We start from the raw sequence: 11,334 nt of genomic DNA, 5'->3' as shown, positions 1-11,334 counted from the left end.
GAGGTGTCTTCAGCAAGAGGAACAGAGAAGGACCTTCCCTCTCTCTGAAGGGAGAGATCTGGCTGGAACCCTTCAACCAGGACCAGACTGGGAAGAAGGGGGTGGCACTGGGGTCAGTCAGCAGGGACCAGTTGGAGGTCACCGGATGGAAGGGTGAGGGGGCTCTGCCATGAAGAGGGTGTTCTGGGACAGCCTCTGCAGCTTGGGTCTCAGGGGGCTTCCAACCAGCACAGGCTTGCCCTGCAGGCAGGGCTGCTGGCCGGCCAGAGTCCATCTTCAGGAGCCTCTGGGGAGGGACCTGGCCCCCCAGGAGGAAGCAGCCAGTGAGCAGCTGGGGTTGTGGGGGATGGCAAGTCTGAGGTCAGCTGGGGAGGGGGATTGCTTCCAGCTCAGCCCCATCTGGCTGGCGTCCATGTCCTGCGGATAGCCCGAGAGCCAAGCGGGAGAGCCTGGCGCAGGCAGGGAAAATGGAAAAAGTTGTCTCACGAACCCAGGGGTTGCAGTCTGGCGGCCTGTGCGCTCAGCCCCAGCTGCATCTGGTTCTCTTTTTCCCCCCAAAAGACTGGGGATTAAACCCAGGGCGTGGCACATGCCCTCTGCCACTGACCCGCATCCTCAGCCTCCAAATAGTATTTTGAAATTTGGAAGACTTTATGTTAAAAAAAATCAGGATTCCCGTTTTTCTTTTTAAAATGCCCCCCCATCTGGCAATACCGGGGGCCAGTTTCCACGGGGGAGTCGTCAGCGGCAGCAGAGCAGTGGCCCCCTCTTATGACAAGGCGGGGTCGAGTTTGCCGCAGTCCACACCACTCTCTGCTGCTCTGTGCGTGACCCACTCCTCAGTTTTGCTCATGACATTACTCATGGGTGTGAGCTTCTGAATGGACTCTGGAAGTCCTGGAGCCTGTGCTTCGGGGCTCCTCTGGCGGGGACAGCTGGCTTTGACTGTATCCATTCCCTGCCTGGCTGGTTTGGGCATTCCAAGGGCACTGGTGTCCACTGAAGGTGCTTGGTGCCCATTTAGTGCTGCCAGAAGTACAGAAGCCGCTCCCTGGAGAGAGGCCTTGGTGCCCAGCAGAGCAGCGACAGCCCAGTGGCTTGGGAGAGCAGGGGCAGGATCAAGGGGCAATGCATGTGGTGTTGGGCGTGGCGCCCACTCCCTGTGGCCCCCTGTGAGTCTCTTCCCATGCCTGGTAACCCTGCGAGCCCCAAGTGGATGTAGCAAGGTCCACTGCTGAGTTAACATGCGAAAAACAAATCTTACCTGATAAACCTCCGAGCTTGAGGGGTACGTTTCCTACAGCCACGTCTTTCAGCCAATCCTAATATAGATGTAGAAGGGGCTGTGTGGCAGGTAGACTGTATCCCAAAGAAAGATAACGCTCAAGTCCCAGCCAGTGGTGCACACCTGTAATCCCAGTGTCTTGGGAGGCTGAGGCAGGAGGATGGCAAATTGGAGGCCAGCCTCAGTAACTTAGCAAGGCCCAGAACAACTTAGCAAGACTCTGTCTCATAATAAAAAAAATAAAAAGGGCTGGGGATGTAGCTCTGGTAAAGGGCCCCTGGGTTCAATATATATGTATGCAGTGTGTGTGTGTGTGTGTGCGTGTGCGTGTGTGTGTGTATTCAAGTCTTAACGCCCACGAGTGTGCATCCTCCTAGGAAATAGGATCTTTGTAGATATAATGACATGGAGACCCTACTGGATGCCGGATGGCATTACTGCAGTCATGGTGTCTTTACAACAGGGTGGAATTCCAGGCACAGCGACGCACAGGGAGAACCCCATGTGACCCCTGAGATCTGAGCAGTTCTCCTGAGAGACAAAGAGTGTGAGGACCTCCAGAGGCTGGGAGCGGGGAGGGAGGTCTTCCTAGAGACTTCCGTGGGCTCTGGCCCTGCAGGTCCCTGGGCTTTGAACTTCCAGACTGCAGAACCGTCAGAAAACAGAGGCCGTTGTTCTAAGCCACCTGTGACTCAGTGCTTTGTCACAGCCACCCTTGTCTCCCGTGAGGCTGGGACAGGATGTAGGGATTTCTCAAGCCACGGCATGACTTTCCCTCTCCGTCCTCCATCCACCCATCCGGGAATTCCTTAAACAGCGCGCTCTGGGTGCCGAGGTTCAACCGCGTTAGGATGACGCTGGGGTTTTTGGGGGGGAGAGGGGGTTTCGGGATTGAACTCAGGGGCACTCGACCACTGAGCCCCACCCCAGTCCTGTTTGGTCTTTTATTTAGCGACAGGGTCTCACTGAGTGGTTTAGCGCCTTGCCTTTGCTGAGGCCGGCTTTGAACTTGCGAGGATCCTCCTGCCTCAGCCTCCCGAGCTGCTGGGATCCCAGGTGGGCGACGGCGCCCGGCCTAGGATGGCGCTTTGTTGCAGAGACAGAAACAGCCCTGCAGGACACTTGCCCAGGACGACAGGGCTCTGGGGGAGCGAGTGGCCATCAGCTTTCCGGAGCTGCCCCTTCATTTTCCTTCGGGGGACTTCCTTTCCCCCAACTCCAGGTCTGTGGGGTCCAGCTTCTCTCCTCCTGTCCCCGCAGTGCTGTGCCGCCCAGGCCTGGGTGACCGCAGCCAACCCCCTGCAGCGGTGATGATCCCGAGCTGGGCTGTGGGTTCACTGGAGCCAAGGACATGGGTTCCGGGCCCTGGCTGGGCTTTGTGGGGGGCCCCTGCACGGACAGGGTCCAGGCTTTCTGAGGTTGGAGTCACATGCAAGAGGGCAGAGCCAGGTAGTAGAGAGAGAGACAGACAGACAGACAGACACACTCCTGGGCTCCTGCCTGCCCACAGCCAGGAGCAGACCAGCTTGTCACTGTGTGATCCAGTGAGTCCCCTCCTTACAACTTGGGGTTTTGTTGTGATTTTGCTTAAGCTGCTTGGATCCAGTTTCTGTCACTTAATCTTGACTGACGCCATGAGAAACGGTAGCTGTGGAGCCAGGGTGCTGCCCGCCGGGTTCTGCCTCTGCGGTGGGCCCCAGGCCCGTGGGTGGACCAGGACACGAGGCCCGAAGGAGGGGAGACCCTCCCGGGGCCACTGGGAGCCCCTGCTCCCCGTCCCTGGCCCGGGCCCTGGACTCCAGCCACCAGGAGCCCCAAAGGTCACGGCTCAGAGCCTTTCAGCGGCTTGGACTTCCTCAGGATAAAACCTGGAATTGTCCCCAGGAGCAGCAAGACGTCCACCACCTGCGGGGACCTGTGGCAGCCACGAGGAGGCAGGAGATGGCGGCCAGATAACGTGTAGGGACTTTGGTGACAGAAGGACCACTCCAATGCCCTAGGTGACAGACAGGGATGATGCAAGAACGGGACCAGCAGCACAAGGCTGTCACCACCCCAGGCCTGGAGGGGACAGTCACTGGAACCAGGAAGGAGGGAGAGGAGCACGGAGCAGGGACCCTGGGGGAGGCGGATGGAAAGGTGCCCCTCCCCCCCCTCACCTCTCGCTGGTCCCAGTGGCCGGACCCACCGGAGCCCAGACCCAGGACAGCCTGGGCATGTGTCCAGGGCCAGGGCAGTGGCAGCCCCCTGGGGACAGACAGAAGTGCCCTGCGGGGAGGACCCCAGCCGCCTCTCCAGCACACCCCCCTGAGCCCGGCCACGCGGCCCCACTCTGTTCTGAAGGACGGTGGCCCTGGTGACCGCTGTGGTGGCAGCTGCTGGGCTGCTCCTTCAACAGTGGCGGGACCTTCGGGTCAGCCTCTGGCTTGGAGCCCTGGACATTCCACTTCCGGTCAGGCTGCAGCCCAGGCCCCCCCAGGTCCCCGCCACCTCTGCATCCGCCCACCCAGCGCCCAGTGCTTCCTGGGCCGGCAGAGCGGGCCTCGGGGGTCTCGGCTCACACACCCCTCCTCGGGGAAGCCCTCTCGGATTCACCTCTTGCCTTCGGGATTCACGTCTTGTTTCCTTTCTGGCGGGGACAATTGTCTTACCACAATCTTGCCACCTTCTTCCTTCCTTATTGACGTCTTTGTTGATTGTCCCGGCTGGAAAGTCAGCCGCGTCCCCAGTGCCTAAAACAGTCTCACATACAGTAGGTGCTCAATAAATATCTGTGGGCTCCGTAAGCGGTGGAATAAGTGAATGATTCTCCTCTAAAAGTGGGGAGGTGGGAGGCAGGCCCAGTGACTGCAGGTGGGCACGGTGGGGCAGTTCCCAGGGCAGAAGGAAAGGGCGGAAGGCGCTCTGCAGGCTCTGGCCTGGGCTGCCCAGGAGTCGTTTGGGCCAACACAAAACTCTGGGGCTTCTTTGGTGAAGGTACAGACTCCATCCCAGTCTGCTCCTTCCGTCACGGGGAGGTCAGGTGAGGACAGACAGCATTAGACTCTGGGGAATCCGAGAGTAGAGTTATTCATTTGTGATCAACAGCAGGAGAAATGTAGTGTTGACTCCAGGTGGGACTTCCCAACAGTGAAGAGAAGGAGTGAGGAGTGAGGTCTATCGGGCAGCTGAGCCCTCTGCTTCCCTAGAGGACCTCAGGGAGACGGAGGACCCGCGAGTCTCCCTTTGATCTAGATTAGGTTGGATGGACTCAGAGACAGCCTGAAGATCCTGGCCAGGTTGGGAGGGACAGGCGGGCCCAGGCCGCAGGCAGAGGTGGGTCCGGGCACATCGGGGAAGGCCTTGCCAGTGTGGGGACCCCAGGGACCACACGAGATGGTGTCACTCAAGTCCCCGTGGGGTGGCTGCCAACATGGGAGGGGCGGAGCCTATGGCCCTGCCCGGTCCCCGGTGCCTTGGAAACGGGAGTCCTGCAGCCAAGCGTCCCCTGCCCTCACTGCCCTCCACTCAGGGGCTTCCTGTGGCCGTGTCCCTGTTCCCCAGATGTCCCCTTGACCAGCCCACCACCCTGAGCCTTGGCTCAGACTCACCTGCAGGGAGCCTCCTCCATCCCCAGCCTTAGCTGCAGGCCTGTGAGTGCCACCACGGCTTGCCCCGTGACCTCACCTCATGGAGCCCCGGTGCTGCTGTTGGGTCAGCCCCAGGAGGCCGGTCTGTGAGGGGTGGCCCTGGTGACTTCACCCCACTGGGCTTTGCTTTTTTATTTGTCCAAACTCTTAATAACCGTGCCCCGGGGCTGTCCTGGGGATCCATTTGTTTACTAAGCTGTTAGCACTGTTCCTCGTGTGCATGCAGTAGGTACTTAATAAGAGTTCACCACGGTCCCTCTGGTCATGTGTCCCCGGCCCCGTTCATCCAGGAGGCAGGTGTGTGCTGATGGTCTACCACGTGGCGCGCCTCTCTAGGAGGCTCAGTCCCAGGACCCCTGTGGGCTGAGCTCTGGCTGGTCGGAGCTGGACACCCGTCACCCTGAAATAGGGCAGGGCCTCCCAGGGTCCCGGGCTCCTTCCTTCCCGGGGCAAGGGACTCCCTGGGCAGGGGCAAGGGACTCCCTGGGCAGGGAAGGGGCGTGTCCTTCTGAGCGCCGGGCTCCGAGGCGGGCTCCGCGCAGGCAGGCGGCGCCATCTGGTGGTCAGGATGGGACAGGCAGCCTCACGGCTCAGCGCCTCCTGGGTCAGACCATTCTCTGGGGTTGTGACTCCATCTAGTGGCGATAATGCGCAATGACACTCCCGTCCGCTTCAGCCTTGGCAACACCTGAGCAGGTTTTTAAAACTCCAGGCAGGACCCCTCCTCAGGGCGACAGAATCAGAATTGGGGGCGTGGGGGGGAAATGCAGACACAGAACTTACATAATAAATATAATTCCCATTTTATTTTGATTCTGGGAAACTTTAAGAAGCACGACCTCAAAGGGGCTTCCGCTGGGGTTATTCCTGCTCCCCGTGTGCAGGGACAGCGTCTGCACCGTCCCCGGCTCACGAAGCTCCTCGCTACCTGCTGCACCGTGGATCACCTTAACAGGGGGCAGGGCGGGCTGGGGCTCGCATTCCAATTTAAAATACAGGAACCTGAGCTATCCCTGGGGGGGACCGGCTTGGCCCCAGGTCATATGGAGCTCTTGTTTGTCACCTGTTTCCTGCTGTAGGTTCCTGTCCTTCATCCTGGTTGGAGTGAGGGTGAGGTTGGGCACCAACCTCCATCTGGGACGAGATACGGACCCCTTATTGCCGGGGTCCGGCTGCAGCATAATAACCGGGGGGTGACGAATAACTTCTGTAGATTGATACAGCAGGAATAGGAGCCGTTTATTGTAGGACAACAGAGCTATTTATACATTTTGCACAGCTTATCTTAATTAGCATAAACTAGATACATCAGTCAACCAATAAGAAGTCTCCACACTTAATGGCTTGCTTTTGTTACTTCTTAAACCACTCCCTCTGGCATTTTGCCAGGCACCATCCAGACTTGTTTATGAACTCTAACATTTCTCTGGCAAAATACCAGGTGTTATTTTGACTTGTCTACAGACCTCAACACCTTATAGTAACAAGAGCTGAATTTGCTACGTGTGTCGCCATCCTGGCCCGTTCAAGGCGCTTTGCGTGACCTGGTTCATCTGAGCCTCCAAACAGACCCTGGGGACATATTATGGTGGTGATTATCCCTTCACTCATGAGGAAACCGAGGCACAGAGAGGTTAAGAAACTCACTGAAGGTTACACAGCGAGCATGGACCTAGGAAGCCTTCTCCAGAGCCCATGGTCTTGGGCCTCTGTCACCCAGTGACCTAGGAACAGACAAGGTCAAGCTCTTGCACCTTGGACAGCATCATGGTGGTCCCTCTGGACATCCTTGGCCAAGGCCCCCTGTCCGTTGGGGTCTCTTGGTTCCCGTTTGTCTGAAGCCCCATCCCGGGGACTGCAAACACGGCCGAGGTCAGCTGTCATCCTTGCTTTCCTGACACTCGGTAGGAGATGAGATGCACAGCAAGAAAACGAGGTGATTTTAGGCCATGGGATCTTAGACCTGTGAAGGAGGGGAGCTGGATCATCTGACGGGCAAGGCGAGGGTGGCTGGTCAGGGAAGAGTGATACAGGGATGGGGAAATGGCAGGTGCAAAGGCCCTGGGGCGGGCACAGGCTTATTGTGTTGGAGGAACAGCAGGTAGACCAGGTGGCTGGAGAGAGTGGGTGAAGCCACCGTGGGCATCTGTGGGTCAGGTCACCGCGGTCTGCCCCCCTCCTCTGGGGTCTCCCTCCTTCCCGCTGAGGATGTGTGGCTGGGAAGGCAGCCCTGGAGACCTGCACACCCTCTTCCTGGGCCAAGGGGGTCCTCCAAGTCTCCTTAGGCTCCCTTCCCCTGTGCCCTGAAGGGACGGGTTCACGCTTGTCCCTCGTGGGGTTCCGTTGTGTAATGCAGAGGGAGCCGGCCGCCAGGGCTCGCTGTGGGCCTGGTGACCCGGTGCCCGCCCAGGCTGGCTGACTCTGCCTCCCGCCAGCCCCACCGCGAAGCCCCTGGGGTCTGAATGAGCCAGGACCTTCTTCCGTTGCCTGCGCCCAGGGCCCCTCGGAGGCAGGGAGGCAGTAGAGGAGCAGAGGCTGTGAGGCCAGGGAGCCAGACCAGGCTGGCCGGCCCAGCAGGGACAGTGGGGTCCTCACCCTGCTCCTGTCCAGGTGGCACCCGGCCTGTGGGGAGGGGCCCCACCCGCAGCCCAGGCCACCAGCAGCAAGCAGTCACCCCCCCACCCCACCCCTGTAGACAGCCGGCAGAGAAGAGTCCAGTCAGAGGCAGGGGCGGGAGGCCACCAGGACACCTGCGGGCCATGGCCAGGAACTGAGGGCGGGGCTGGGGGCCAAGTTTGGGGGTGCAGAGAGCGTCCTGCCCTTGGATCCCGGGGCATCAGGCCCATCCTGCCGCAGCAGCCAGCTGGTGACCCTAATCCTCTCCAGCCACGAGCCTGGCCCTTGTTTTTCTAAGAATCCACTCAATCCCCTTTCCTGTAATTCCAGCCGCTCCTGCCCCCGGCCAGGACAGGCGGTGGCCACAGCCGCCCCCCTCCCTGTTGCCACCCGGGACCTCGGCTCCTTCTCTTTAGTGACCCTGCTTGACCTGTGTCCAGTGCCCTCCGGTCACAGCCCTGACCTCGCGGCCTTCCACAGGTGCTGGGCCACACTCTCCAAGTCTGGCCTCTCTGTGCGGCCCATCCCCGTTCTCGTCCCATCAGCTGCCTTCCCTGCTGGGTGACCGTCACAAAGCGGTTGTCAGAGGCCACAAACTCCGTCAGCCCAGGAATCAGCCCCCGCCGCAGAACCAAGAGGGGCTCCCGGGGAATCCTAGGCAGGTGCGAAAAAGGGTCTGGGGGCCTGGAGAAGGGCTGGGCTTCAGAGTGCACCTTCGGGGACCCCCTGGGCATGTTCTCCAGTGGGCCAGCTGGAGGGAGGGAGGCCAGCCTCCCCGATGGGCCTCCAGGAGCCCAGGGGACACACCCAGGGCTGGTCACTGGCCTCTCTGTGGTGGGGTGGGGTGTGATGAGGGCAGAGGGTGTGATGGGGGCAGTTCTCCCCAGGCTCCTGCAGCCCAGGCCACAGGCCACAGGTGAGTGCCCAGCCCGGCCCGTGCAGGAGCCTGCAGTCGGCTGGGGATGATTGACAGGTGTCAAGGCCCCAGGATGAGCCTGAAGCTGAGGGGAGCCTTCCTGGTCGACTTCGGGCAGAGTGAGAACTGAGTTGGAGGAGGGGTCAGAGGGCCACCCAGGGGTAGCACAACTCGGGGTCCCTGAAGGCCAAGCAGGGGAGGGTGCCCCAAGATGGCAGTGGCCTGGCCTGGCCAGTGTGGAAATAGGAAAGGGCCCTGCTGGAGGGGCCGGAGCTCGTGTCCAGCTGGAACAGGCCTCCGACGTGTGCTCCGTCCCCCACGTCTGCCTGCAGGGGGCCGTGCCTGAGTCACACGATAGCAAGGCCGTGGTGACAGTGAGAGTCACTGTCCCCAAGCCACAGATAAAGTCCTGGAGTGGGACACACGGGGGCCAGGGACTGGCCACGGCAGCAGGCTCACTCTCCCAGGCCACAGAACGGCCAAGCCCCGCGTTCTAAAGGGCGAGGTTCCAAGTGAGACGCGAGTCTCCTGCCTGCTCTTTGGCGACCCTGGCGGGTCGGACGCAGGTGGCCGGAGGGCCCGGTGGCCTCGGTTGGCGGGAGCTAAGCGGAGGTGGCCCCTGTTCACTTCCAGTTCACCCCGGGGCTGCCCACTCCCTGCCTCTCCCACCCAGCTCACTTCACACCCTGAGCTCACCTCCCTGCGGCCCTGGGGAGCCACAGCAGGTGGTTGAGCAGGTGGGGATTGGGCCCGATTTCTGTGTGAGCCGCTTCTCCCCAGAACAGCTGCAAGATGAACCGGAAAAGGGTCCAGAGGGAGGCTGGGGTCTCGGGCGGAGGGCAGGACACGCCGGTTTCCAGTAGCGGGGTTCGGGCCAGGCTCTTTGGTGGGGGGTTAGAAAGAGCCATCGCGGGTTGCTGTGGCTAGAAACTCTGATGCTCCCGCTGCCGCTGCCTCGCAGGCCGCATGGATCACAGGGGACATTTGACCAGCGTTCACTCGTCCTTTCAGAAGACATCTGCCGAGCCACGTGAAATTAGGGTCCTTATTTCACAGATGAGGAGACCGAGGTACACAGGAGTAAAATAGCCTGGAGACATCCAGAAAGTAGCAAGTGACTCCTGGTGGTACCAGGGGCGAAACATCATCAGGATTCCCCTCCTCTGTCCCACCCCAGCAAGTTGGCACTGAGCAATTTTTGTTGGACCAGAAATGGTGTTTACCAGGTCTCTGATCCCTCTCTATTATTGTGGGGTGGTAAAGGGAAATCAGCCTGGAGTTTTGTTTTGTTTTTTAAAGCATGAATTGGTGAGTGTATCAGTTAGCTATTGCTGCCTAACAAGCAGCCCCAAGACACCGAGGCTTTAAACAGCAAGCACTGATTTCTCACTAGTTCTCAGGCTGGCTGGCTGGGCCTGCTGATGGGGGCTGGCCTTGGCTGATGGGGCTGGGCTCTCTTTTTCTGCAGAACTGCAGGGTCAGCTGGGGGCGGGCTGAGCAAGGCAGGTCCAGCTGGGATGATGGGGCTGTGCTCCACGTGGGCTCTGCTCCAGCAGCAGGCCAGTGCGGGCTGGTCTTCATGGTGGAGGTGGCCTTCTAAGGGAGAGGGCTGAAGTCCCCTGAGGCTTGCTCAGGACACAAGGCACGTGTTCACTTCTAACCTTCAACAGGTCACATCAGATTCCGTGGGGGAGGGGCACTGCTAAACGGGAAGGAATTTAAGTCACATGATAAAGGACATGGATCAAGAAAGGGGTGGGGTTGGGGCTTTATATATATATAAAATCCATCTACCAAGTTACCACTATTGCCAGCTTCTTAACCCATTTCCATTATTCTCAGTGGACTGAAGCCAGATGAATGAACAAATTTAGCCCAGGCACCTCTGTCTGGTTCCACAGCCTCCTCAGGTCTCTGTCTCTCATATCTGTCAACCACCTGGCTCCTGCTGCTGAGTTGGCCACCTCTTTCCGCAGTTCCCCCGACTCTCGCTCATTAGCCTTCTATGGCTCCCTATTGCCTACAGGAGAAATCCAAGCTCCTTAGCTGGGCACCAGAAGCTCTTTACCATCCATATTCCGGGCTCACCTCCTGCCTCTGCCTCATCTCCTTCCCTCCTGCTCCCTCTCACACCCCCAAAGCCCTGTCACATAGTCCGAGACACAAACTCCTTGCTAAGGCTCCCTAGAGGCTGCCTATTTCACAGGCTCCTCCTCCCGGCAGGGACCCTCCTCCTGCCTGGGACTCCGCTCAACATCAGGGCTGCAAAGTCTCACTCGACCCTTTTGGGCCTCCTCTGAACCAATACGATGAACCCTCTCTTGCCCTCCGTGTCTTTAAGGGAGCTGTGGACACGGCCCTGTCACCCCAAGCAATGCCCCTGTGGACACCCCCACTGCCCACCACTCCCTCTCTCACCAGGGAACCTGCAGGTCCCCGGCCAGTGAGGTCCTGGGACTTCCCTGCAGGGGCTGCCTCCACCTCTCAGACCTCAGGTTCACGGGGCAAGCTGCCCGATGACCTCTCTGAGCCTCAGTTCCCTGTGCTATAAAGAAGCTTGCCACCCACGGGTCTCTCCATCTCAGGGTGTTGTCTGGGAGGCTTCACCGAGAGCGTGGAGAATGCACTTCGCCCAGGACATAGTAGGTGCTTCATAAACAGTGGAGGAATGAACAAATTCAGCCCAGTCCCAGGTCTTTTGCAGCCTCAGTGCCTCCCAGTGCCCTGTTGGTGACGCTATTTCTGTCCTTCGGCTCATGTCCACGTCCTGCCCACTGGCAGGGATGGGGATGAGGGGAGAAACGCCTACCCACAAAGTACTTGAAGTTATTGCTCTTGGGGGGATCAGAAACCAGAGATTAGCTGCCTGTCTCTGTCTCACAAACAAA

This window comes from Ictidomys tridecemlineatus, chromosome 15, assembly GCF_052094955.1.
Source record: "Ictidomys tridecemlineatus isolate mIctTri1 chromosome 15, mIctTri1.hap1, whole genome shotgun sequence".
Lineage (NCBI taxonomy): Eukaryota > Metazoa > Chordata > Mammalia > Rodentia > Sciuridae > Ictidomys > Ictidomys tridecemlineatus.
The sequence above is the reverse complement of the archived record's forward strand: the minus strand, read 5'-3'. Positions refer to the sequence as shown.